The sequence below is a fragment of the Rhinolophus sinicus genome, linkage group LG04, assembly GCF_036562045.2.
Source record: "Rhinolophus sinicus isolate RSC01 linkage group LG04, ASM3656204v1, whole genome shotgun sequence".
Taxonomy (NCBI): Eukaryota; Metazoa; Chordata; class Mammalia; order Chiroptera; family Rhinolophidae; genus Rhinolophus; species Rhinolophus sinicus.
The window spans coordinates 99,808,572-99,820,855 of NC_133754.1; the positions used below are offsets into that span (position 1 = coordinate 99,808,572).

General features: G+C 45.3%; 1 non-coding gene across 1 annotated transcript; it reads right to left on the minus strand.

Moving 5' to 3' along the window:
* Positions 1-2,148: 2,148 nt before the first annotated feature.
* LOC141571446 (U1 spliceosomal RNA) lies at positions 2,149-2,312 on the minus strand. The gene has a single exon (XR_012496186.1). It is a non-coding gene; the product is annotated as a U1 spliceosomal RNA (small nuclear RNA).
* Between the last annotated feature and the right edge of the window lie 9,972 nt (positions 2,313-12,284).

Consider the following 12,284-nt stretch of genomic DNA (forward strand, 5'->3'; position numbering starts at 1 on the left):
ACAAATGCAAAGGCAGGAGAGGACATGGCTTGCAGTTCAGCATGACGGGAGCACAGAGTGCTTGCAGCAGACAGGGAAGAAGTACGGCTGGAGGCACAGGCAGGGGTCGGGTCAAGAAGAACCTTGCATGCCAGGCCCAAGGCCTTTTGTATCTCACCCCGCAGGCGATGAAGAGGTGCAGACGGGTGTTAAGCAGGGAGTGACAGGATCACTTTTACATTTCAGCAAGATTTCTCCAGCAATCATGTGGAGAACGGGGGATAGGAGGACCTGATGGGAGGCTGGGACAGTGGCCAGGCAAGAGGAGGAGGTCTTGAAATAAGGAAATGGCTGTGGGGACGTAGAGAAGACGTCAGAGGATCACAGTGACACAGCTTTGGAAACCATGGGAAAAGAAGTGTGATTTCTAACTTAATACTGAGTATTTGTTGGTGCTATTCCCAAGGTAGGGAATATAAGGAGATCGGGGGACAGTGATAGTTCAACCATGGCCAGCTGCATTCTGAGGTGCCCATGATGGGAGCTCCTGCCTTGCTCCATGGTTAGCCCCTCCCATGGTTCATTGAACTGGACACCAATTCTGCCGGCATGCCACGAGACTCTCCTAGTTGCCAGCGACACCCAGGAGAATGTGGTGGCCATCCTGTGTTATGCTCTGGAATCCATTTTGTTTCTTTTGCTTGCTCTGGGCACTGGCAGAGCATCCGCTGAGGCTCTAAGGCGTGGTTCTGGCTCCCTTCCCCTGGGAATCACCAGACCCCTCCTGCACCCTCATTTTCCCTCTCAAGTGCTCCTGCCATACTCCATGGTAACTGGTTCCACCAGTTTTTCTGACCATTCTTCTCCCTCCTCTGCTCCAGCTGAAAGCTTCCTTGATCAAATTAACTAGCCTCCAGGCAAACACGTTCTTCTCCTTCCTCCTACAAAGCACCTCATCCCAGCCAAGAAGCCACCATCCCGCTATCTCAGATCTCGCTCCCAGCTGGGTTATCTGTCTCCTGTGGACCTTCTTGGCATCACCTCTGCCTGGGGCTGGCTGATTTAGGTTAAACATCCCAGTGGATCTGGGCTATTCTGAGGTCTGCCCTGATAGAAGGGATACTCTGGAATTTGAGGAGATTAGGGCTATCCTGGGGTGAGCAGAAGGGCTTGGGGCTACGTGAGCACCAGCACGGAGCTAGAGCAACTCAAACCTCTCCCCACTGTCCCGGGGTCAGACCCAAGTTTGACCAAGAAAGACTGTTGTCTATCTCCCCTCTCTATCCCCCAAGACTGGGCCGGGCTTGTGAGAAGATGGTTAGAGTCTGGGCCAATCTGAAGATCACAGAAGCAGCTAATTTTAGTAGATGATCAGAAATCTAAATTTAGGATGGAATCAGATCTCAAATTTTCTTCTGGCCCCTGCAGCTCAGAGGACTTGCCTCCCAAACAAGGCTGATTGCTGTTGGCAGGGGCCGGCAATGAAGGACTGTCTCCTGGGAGTCTGGCCACCCAGGTCCTTCAGCTATAACTTCATACTTCCCCACCCAGGAGGCTTCATTTTGATGTGAATTGGAGTTCAAGATTGGCTCAGTTATAGATAGAGCTCTACTCATGAAATGCCCTTGCTACACAAAGTCTGTCACAAAGAACTCAGAAAACTGCAAGTGGCCCTACTGCCAAAATACAAAAATATCACTCTATCAACGTTGCTCCTCTGATGAGGCAGGCAGCCCAGCCAAGCGAATAGCCCCAGTGTAATAACTTCGAACGCCAACCCATCTTTGTTTCTGCCCCTTTCCAGTTTTGCGATGTCACAAGAAGAGTTGTGGGCTGGGAGCCAGCAAATCTGGGGTCTTGTTATTCTGCCCCTTTAACAGGACCAGTCTTTGGGCTTTGGCTTTCACCTCTAAAATGATCAGATTGAAAAAGAGATTAAAGGAGATTAAATGAGAAAACGTGGAAATTCTTCCATTTGATGCAAAGCAATAAAATTAAAATTTTCTGTAAAAGTTGCTTCAAAGCACTGCTGACCTTTCATATACTAATTTCAGTGTTTGTTTGTTGTTGTTTCTTTTGTTTTCAGTTCTATTCACTATATATTCATTCAGCAAGCAATTATCACCATCATCATGGTGTGGAGGTATCATCTTCTCCCCCCCCCCCCACCAGGGGAGAGTGCTAACGCAGTCCCCCACTACCACAAATTATGCAGTCAAGTTTCCCACATTTGGGGAAATCACAGGGGTCAACACATCCAGAGTGTAATGCATCAGCCTCACCCTGGGAAAACCACCTTCATGATCATGGTATCTCCCCTGCCAGGTAAGTATTGGTATCATCTTCTTAAATGGCTTTATGTTTCTCTGGTATTTTCTGTGGACTCCAATCCAATCATTCAACTGTAAGAGGCTCTCTTTTCACTGCTCTCAGGGTCAAGAGGTCAGAGCAGAAATGTAGAGAAAACAAAGGCATACACAGCTTTTGGATTTCAAAATAGACCTTGAGTCTCATAACAGAGATAAGATAAAAGAAAAAGCATTTGAGTCTCAAAAAACAAAGTCTTGAAGGACTTAGGGCATAGAGTTTGTGCCATAAATGACATAGTTATGAGAATGAATGATCAGATGAGGATGGGGTTTTGCACTTCAAAGGATCATCCAGAACAAATGAGCCGGGCAGGGGGAAGATGGTAGGGGAGGCAGAGAATGAAAGAACTCATAGGTAAGTCAGGGGACTGTAGAGGTTTCCACCTCAGGGGAGCCTGGTGTGGTGGCAAGGCTTTCTCATGCTAGTGGGATAGAGCAGTGATAAGGTAAACATGACAGCCTGGCCATGCCACACTGGGAAGGTTAAGACAGCCGTATCAAGTTTCCTCTGTCCCCAGTGTGACGCATCCAAAACTTTGCATTCTGTCCTTCCTGGAGAGAGGTGATAAGGGGGGAGAGAGAGAGAGAGACGAAGAGAGAGAGAGAGAGAGAGAGAGAGAGAGAGAGAGAGAGAGAGAGAGAGAAACATCTGCAGAAGGCTAGTATGACCCATATGGACACACTAACAAAAACCAGAGGAAACGTGATCATCTCAGCCATGTTGGGAGATGACAACAAACAGGGACCTGATGGCAGAGGGAATATCTTGTAGACACCAGCATGGGTAGATGGTGGCAACCAGTGATCTAATCCCTTGAAGGCATGGCACTATGTTAGCACCTAGAACCTGGACCTATCCCCGGGTACATGGGCAGGGAGGGAAACTGAATCAATCTAGAAAGTTTGCTCTGAAGGGACTAAATTTTTACCACCAAGAGAATGGCTCAAGAAATAAAATTAATTCAGTTCAAGAAAAAAAAAAGTTGTACAGTTTTTGCTTCCCTGAGATTAGTGGATTGAGACTTTGTAACCACTGAAACACATTGTTTTATCACGGACTGATGCTTGCAAGCACTGTCACACATCATTTAGTTCAGGGCTGGTGCTCCCCTGGCACACACAGGGGCAGCCACACCAGTATCGGTTCTGCTTGGTTGATGATTTTACCTTACTGATTATTAAATATTTTGAAATCATCCTGAAATTGAAAGCTTCCTAACGTGCATAGCCATTGTGTGCCTCACTCAGATTATAAATATCTTTATTCATTTATTCACTCAATAAATATTTAAATTATTTCCACATACCAGGAACTATGTTAGCTAATTAATGGTGAAACGAAAAGAAAAATCACAGTTTCTGCCATCATGGGCCTTATGATCTCGTGGAAGAGACTGAATCACAAAACTAAATGGTAAATTACAACTGTGATGCCTGCTACCTGGTGCTATGAGAGTTCATAACTATAGTCAGGGAGGTCATGTGAGAGGTTAAGACTGGCCTGAGTCTGAAGGAAGACAAGGTGTTAACCAGGTGAAGACGGAGGAAGGAGCAGGGCATCTCAGGCCCCCCAAAATAGCATACACAAAGGTCCTGTGGTCAGAAGCAGCGTGTTACATTTGAAGGACGGAGAGGGGCCAGAACGGCTCACATGCTGAGAATCACGGGGAGTATAGCCCAAGGTGAGGCTGGATCTAATAGCCCGTGATAAGGACAAGGATGAGGGTTTTTATCCTCAGAGAAAGAAGGGTTTTAAGCAGGACAATAGGTTACAAAGGGATTATGGCACCTCTGGAGTTGATTTTGAGTACAGGCACACAAATCATTCTGGGAGGGTTTATGGCTTTGAAATAGAATAGACTCAAAAGAACTTTCCGCTGAATTCTGTCTCTGATTACTTTCACCACCCCCGACTCTGTGATGCCCATCTTTTCCTTTTGTTCCTCCTGTAAAGCTGTGGGTTCATAATGGGTCATCTGTGCAAGGTGGATTTAGCCAGTGACTGTATCAAGTTCTTTCCCTCAGTAGGAATTTCTAGGTGTCCGCTACATGTAAGTAAGCCTGGTTTATGGATACACACTGGATCAATGGACATCTCTTGCTTCTGCTTGCCCGTCGCTCAATGCCCTCTCCTGATAACAGCTCCTTGGTTGTCCTGTAGGAAACCACATTTTACCACTCTCATTCCATCTGTGAATGGGTGGTGTCCATTCTCTCTCCCCCTTCTGCCTCCTGTCCCCAACTCCAGCGCTGGGCATGACCACTCAGGCTAATGTTCCATCCCATCATGATTGGCGCAAGGGTAGGGAGGGAAAGAGACACCAAGGCCCAATAGCATTGCATGGAGCCCGAAGTCTCTCTTACTGGTAGCCCAGGGCCTGTGTGGCATGTCCAACTCCGGCCTTGATAACACATGGTCATCCTCTCAGTGTCATTACTCTGCTTCCTCCATCGAGCAGTTGAGTCATCGGTGACACCCCTTCCAGGCTGCACCTTGCTTTCACACCAACTTCAAACTAGAGCACCAAGGAAACCAAGTCCTCTCTGCTTTGTTCCCTGGTTCACTGTGCCCTTCATGCCTTTGTGCCCTCAACTGCCATTCTGTCTTCAGCATAAAGTGCACATCACTAAGGTAACCCCAAGAGTTATTTTTCAGGTCTCTTCAGTGGGAGTCGTTCTAGAGACTCCGAGTTACAGGAGTTAGAGGACACGTCAGGACCCGTCAGCCCTGGTCTCCTCAAGTTCTTAAGCCATGATCTTTATTTCATTTGGTTCTTTCCCCTTCTCATGTACAGTTCCTGGCCGACTCTCACAGGCTGGCGCTTCCCCCATCCCTGCTCTTCATTTGCTCTCTCGTCCATCTGCTTCTCCCTTTCCTCATTGATCATCTTAAATTCCTCCACATTCTGAGTTCCATCTTAATTCATATTTCAGGCCCTGGGTCTCTCTCGCTGTCTTGACTACATCTCCCAAGTATTGTCATTGTCTTCGTGTTGTTTGGCATTCTTGAAGCATTGATAGCCATGGTCCTGTTTGTGAAACAGTAACACAAAGGAGAAAGACTTGTCCCCCATGAATTAACTCTGTTGTTCCAAGTTAGCTTACGGGAAATGCAGTGACTCATTTAGATTTGGGAAGGAAGAGGATTAGAGTGATGGAAGCCTTCAGTACTTCAGATTAAGTTGACGGTAACTTGATCACACGGAGGCACAACAGAAGCCTTGTCTGTTGCTGACTACGTCTTAGCGATGCATGTCTGCTACGTACGCACATAACTTCCTTGATCTAACTGAAACCCCCATTCAACGGCCACTTGGTGTCCTTGGGACAAGATGAGCTTAAGAAATCGAAAGCTTCAATGGGCCCTATGGCTAATGGGGAAGCACCACGGGATGACTGAGCCAGCGGGTCCCACCGCCCAGTCACAGAGCCAGAATTCAGGTACTTTCCAAAGTGTCCCTGTCCCCTCAGATCCCCACTCCCATCCCCTACCCTCCATGCACATATTCTCAGCCTCCTTGGTCTGAATCCAGATAAAGGAACTAAACAGAAAAAAGGAATTCATATGAGTTGGGGGGAAGCACACAACATGAGAAGAGAGAGGATAGAGGGATAGAAAGAGAAAGAAAAAGAGGGATGTCATCTAAACACTGCGGAGCTAATGCTGCCGATGATGTCGCTGCAGCTCTCACCTTTTACTAAGGGGACGTCTTTCCCCCGTTGGTGAAAAAGATGAAACTATAAAATGGTAATAAAAATGATAGTTGCCTTGACTAATAACTGCTCTGCACTGTGCATAGATACATGAATATAGTCAAGAAAAATGTAGCTAATGTATGGATAATAAAGTTAATGATTATGTAGTAAAGATTCTTAATGTCTTAAGAGACATTGTCAACAAAAAAAAACATTCTTGTTGGGGATAAAGAGGCGTTTCGTCACAGGCGCGCGTATGCGCACACGCGATGTGCATATACATCATATTGTGTATTAAAGTGACTTACTTGTTTGGATAATTTGAAAGTAAACTGTGGTAACATGGAAAATCTGAGTTGAGGATGAGTGGGAATCTGGAACCATTTTTCTTGAGCTATTTAGCACAACCTCTGGCACAATAAAATTCTACTGCTGTCTAACGATAGTGACGGTGATGAGATTTCTTCCTCAACAGGGACCAGCATCCTTTGATTCTGTTCCTCTAACTTAGTTACCGTGGATGGCCAGTGCTGCAGTTCCCCAGCTAGATTGCTGGCTCCTTTTCTTTACCTTTGCACAACCCGCAGATCCTTCCCCGGGGGCTTTGGGTGTAGGAAAGGCTCAATAAATACTGCCTTGTTGGGTGGATGCCAGCTGAGCAAAGCAATTTCCTCCAAAACGAAGAGGATGACTTGACTTGGCAGCTTCTACCTTGAGGATAAAAGGCAAGCCAGAGACTGATTTAAAGCATGGGTCTGGCCGTCTGAGCACACCAAAGTGGGGCAAAATCTGCTGAGCCCAGCCCAAGACAGGCCAAGCGTGTGAGGGTCAGACAGCCTCGTGGGCCTGCCCTGCATCGACCATGCAGGCCTAGCCTCTTCCTCCTGTGGAAAGAGAGCAGAGCCCCCATTCAGGGTTGGAGATTCCCACTTGGTTTTCTTTTTCTTTCTCTTTTTTTTCTATTTACTTTAGCAATTTTTTAAAAAATTTATTGGGGGTGACAATGGTTAGTAAAGTTACATAGGTTTCAAGTGTACAATTCTGTATTACATCATCTATGTATCACATTGTGTGTTCACCACCCAGAGTCAGTTCTTCCATCATCATATATTTGACCCCATTTACCCTCATCTACCATCCCCCTCCCCTATTACCCTCTGGTAAGCACTAAATTATTGTCTGTGTCTATGAGTTTTTGTTTTTTTATTTCTTTGTCTTGTTCCTTTGTTGCTTTCGGTGTTATATCCCACATATCAGTGAAATCATATGGTTCTCAACTTTTTCTGACTTATTTCGCTTAGCATAATAATCTCAAGATCCATCCAAGTTTTCGCAAATGGCACTATTTCATCTTTTCTTATGGCAGAGTAATATTCCGTTATGTGTATATACCTCATCTTCCCACTTGGTTTTCAGTTGGATCAGTCACCTCATATTCCTGTATTGCTTGTTTCTCTCTCTCACTTTTTCTGTGTCTTTCTGTCTCTGTCTCTCTTTCAATGTACACTGAGCTAATTTGAAGTCATGAAAAGAAAGAAAAGGTATGGGGATTCCTATGACAATGCCCCCATTTGAACAGTTATTCTGTTCTTGTCTTTTTAAGCAAGGTCATTTCTACCTGAAGTGTCTCTTCTCGCCACCCCCCATATCCATCTGTATGGCATTCCTTAGTTCTGAGAATGCCACAGGCTCTCACCTATCCCTTTATCCTCTGTTAAAATATAAATACACTTCATTCAGAGAGCTCATTCAAAAAATGGCAGCAGCCAGCCATACTTCAGTATGAGTGAGTCTGTCAGCAACTCTGCTATTCATAGATTCACTAGAAAAGATACAGATGAAAAGCACGGGCCCTGGGAAACGGGAGGCTAGAAAGAGATGTGTCTTTAGGGGAGGGGGGTTGGGGATAAATGAAGCAAAAAGTTAAAGCTGAAGATACCAAAAAGAAAATTTTCTTCTTCATTACTTTTCCCCAGTGTCCTCCCTGCCTCTCTCTCTCTCTGCTATTCTTCTTCTTCCTGTGTGTACGTGGAGGGTATTCCTATGGATACTCATAGGCGTACCAACACTATTCCAACAGTGCGCAATACTCGTATTAACTGACTTTTTGCAATCACTACATTTTAAGTCACATACCTTTCATTCATTCATTCATTCATTCATTCATTCATTCATTCAACAAATATGATTCGACACTGTATTGGGCATTGGGGATACAGAAATGAACAAGACAGGTAAATTGTTTAAATGCACATGGTGAGAATATTTGTGCCCTTTGTCTGCTTAGACTGTGTTTTGGGGGAAAAAAGGAAACATGCCTATTTGGCTTAAGTTAGTGGGAGTGTGTGCGCGTGTGTGTGTGCGCACGCGCGATTGAAGGTACAAGGAAATCAGTGAGTCTTTGGGGGTTTTGCTATATTTATTTCTAATTATTTTGAAAATTCAACTTACCTTGAAGGAATGCCTTAATTGCTCATGCTGTAATTTAAGCCAATATCTCCTTATTTCCTATGGTCATAAAGTTATAAATAGAGAATAAATTCCTGGATAGCCATTTCACATGATAAAACCACCCAAATTTAACAACAAAAAGTAAAGAAAAATAGAGCACAAATATGTGCTTTTATATTTATTTATTTATTAAGTATATAAAACCAAACAAATAAAAGCAACCTTATTAATATTTCTTTGGAGGGTCTTTCTGCAAAGGAAGTACTTACTGAGAATTCTTCAAAATAAGCCCATTCATCTAGGCTAAGGATGGCTTCTACCATCAGCATAGTTATCCTCGACTGCCAGAAGGTCCTTGATATGATCTAAGACCTCAGAGGCATCCTTCTCAAGCATCCTTTTCCTTGTTGAAGGTAGATGGGTGCCTGGAAGTTGCCTGCATGGTAGCAGCTGAGGAATGCCCCTTTCCTTGCTCACCAGACAGCTGGGAGGTTACTCTATAATGAGTCAAGGGTTGTGTGTTCTGGCATAAGCAGACAGTCTCCAATGCCCCCACTCAGGACTGGCCAGATAATTTATGGGGCCCAATACAAAATGACAACGTTAGGCCCCTTGTTCAAAGATCATTAAGAACTTCAAGTAGGTGGCAGGGGAGCGTTAAGCCAAGTGCAGGCCCTTCTTACTACAGGGCTCTGAGCAAGTGTCATTTGTCTGCCCACGAAGCCAGCCCTGCATCCCCCTGGACAGACAAACAGCTTTGAGAGATATTGGCGATGTTCTCTTCCTCATCTCACCCTGAGCTCTCCAGCGCTTGTGCTCTTCTGCTGGGCTCCAGCTCACTTCTCCTTGCTTCCCTCTCTTCCTTCCGGCATTTTGACACTTCTAGTTGGGCCTATCTGATGTCTGGAGGCAGATCCGAGGCCTAGCACAACATCAGTTCTCGTCCTGGATGTATATGGGTCTTTTTATGGTGCCCAAATGGATTTTACTTACAAGTCCTAATTGTCCAGCAAGTGTGAAGAAGCAGGCACATGGGTGGTGGGATGCAAGGGGAGAATCTGGGCCTTATTAGGTTAGAGGGCCAAGTCAGAATCAAAGAGTGAAATCACGTTCCCAACTGTCCCCGCCACTTTACCTCTTTGCTACGATCCTTTGGATTTTTTGTGTTGTATTCTTTCATTCTCCACATTTCTTACCTCAGGTAATTTCTCCTCATCGGATTCTGCCAACCTGTTTGGAGCAGGTTCCAATTCTGCTTAGAGCCCTTGCTGAGGCGCCTGCCCCTGGACCCACAATGAGATAGGAAACCCCAGAACGAAGCTACCACAGTGGGCTCGGAAGCAAAGCGTCAACCACAGCATCGTGCACACTAGGGCTGTGAATTTCCTCTAACACACATTCTAAGAGAAGAGGAAACATTTGACACATCTCTCAGCTCTCCTTTGTGGAAACTGCTTTTAGATGGTTCTTGTCCAGCAACATAACTAGATGACTAATATGAGAGTCATCTAGTTATGGAGCCTTTCTTCAGAAGCCCCAGTGAAATGACTCACACCTCTATTTACTAAGTTTTATTGGGAATGTTTGGTGAAAGCCTTTCCCCTGGGAACAGGAAGTGTTTGGTGTTTCTTATACAGATGAAACCCTGTTGGGGTCGCGACAGCACACACTGTGGATGGGCTGACTTTCTCCATCCGGGATGCTGCCCGAGGGTAAGCACAGCAGCATTCCTGGGGGAAGCACATCTGCTTTCCAAAAGCCTATTCATGGTCATCTATTTTAAGAATCCAAATTCACAGAAGGTAGGGCTGAACAAAATGTTTCCTGTGACGACTATTTAGAAGACGACCGAGAGTAGGAAAGTATTGTGGGGAACACTGACAAAAGGCTCAAGCACTGAGTCTTGGGAACTGCAATCATTGATTTTTTTTTTTTTTTTTTTTTTGCTATGGAGGTTACTCATGTATCTGCAGCCAACGGGACATATGAGAAATGGATTTAATGACAGGGGCGGGCACCACCGGGATCACTGCCCGCAGCAAAAGGGCAGAGCACGAATTCGACAGCCACTGGTGTCACTTCAGATTTAGGGGTGAGCAGGGCAAGCAAAACCAGGCAGACAAAGGACTTTCCACCAAAGGCCAACGATGTCACAGAGTATATGCCCTAGTACCTGTGGAGGTTCAGGGGACCTCTTTTCCTCCAATACCACAGGACAAATAAGCCACATACCCTTCCCCCAAACATCAGATACCATCTTGGAGAAAGAAGCAGCAGGGAGGAAAGACTATCTAAGAGACTGAGCAATTATACAAGAAAAGCAAAACACGACCTGAAGAAAGTATTGAAGTTATCCGATGGACTGAGTTTTAACCCAGACCAGAGATTTAATTAAAATGTTCCCAGTAGACATTTGACAGGAGCATGATAACATAATAATAAGGTTATTTATAGACCAAAGATGTTACATTTTTGTAAATACATCAAATTGTACCATGTGTGACGTTAGTTAGCAACTCTGTTACACTGTTGATTACTTAACACCTATGATAAGCCAGAATACACTCAATGTGGAGCGACAAAACAAAATCTAGTTCAAGACAGAGGCAGCAAAGTAAATGACTACTGTTGGTAAGCTCCAGAACAGGGGACCACTTCAATGACACAGGGGCCCAGAGAGAGGAATTTAATTCAGAATAAGGACTTGGAGAAGGCAGCTTGGGAGTTGAAACTTAAGTTGAATTTGGAAGAACAAGCAGGCGTTAACTAGAATTAAGTGCTAGAGGAAAGCATTTTCCAAAACAGGAGAATAGTAATAGACACAGAGGTGGGAAAGTACATGATAAGGTCAGAGCAGGGAAAGGATTCTGTGTAGCTGGTGTGTGAGGAAGAGTCAGGAGATGGGGCAGAAAAGATAAGAGGAATCTGATCAGGAAGAGACTTATGTGCTCAGATATGGCATTTGAATTTTATTTTGAAAGCTATAAAAAGTCATTGAAAAATTTTAAATGGGGGTAGGACAGAATCAGACTCTCATTTGAAAAAGATAATTCAGGTGGCAGCGTGGAGGACAAGAAAAGGAGGGCAGGGAAGGGAGCAAGGGAGACCCGTGATGTGACAATTGCCATCACCTGGTGAGAAGTGACGAGGGCCTAAACCAAGATGGCGGCTTTGGGAATGAGGAGGATTCAGACTGAAGCCTTGGTGGGTGGAAGCTACAGGATTTTAGAACTGATTAGATGAGAGTGGGGTGAGTGCTATGCTAGAGGTGAGCACGGGGTGCTGTGAGAGTTGATGTGTGAGAGAGAGGGGACCACATGATTTCAGTCTGAATAGGGTGGAGAAGATCCAGAAGAAGGGTTAGCTGGCAGGAGGAATGGGGAGAGGGGCAGCTGGGGAGTTCAGAGATCCCGTCATGAAGGGCTTTGTATGTCACACCAGAGTCTAAACTTTACCCAGAAGATTCGTTCACGAGAGGGACCTGCAGAGTTTTAGCTGGACTGTAGTGCCAGAGGGAGTCCCTTGTTCCAAGGAGAATACAAGACAACAGTAGTGGTGGGGGAGAAGGTGGTGAGTGGGGTGTGGGATGTGACTGATGAGTTTGCTGTGGTACCAGATGCCCAAGTGGATCTGTCCAGTATCGGTCAGAGTGGGCAGTGATATTCAGTGCCTCTGAGAAGGAAAACAAGGACTTGGGCTTGTTGTTGCCTAGTCAACTTGGCAGTTATTGGGGACCTTAATGGCAGCCCTTACCGTGGGGTGATTGGGATAAAAGCCAATTTGCAGTGA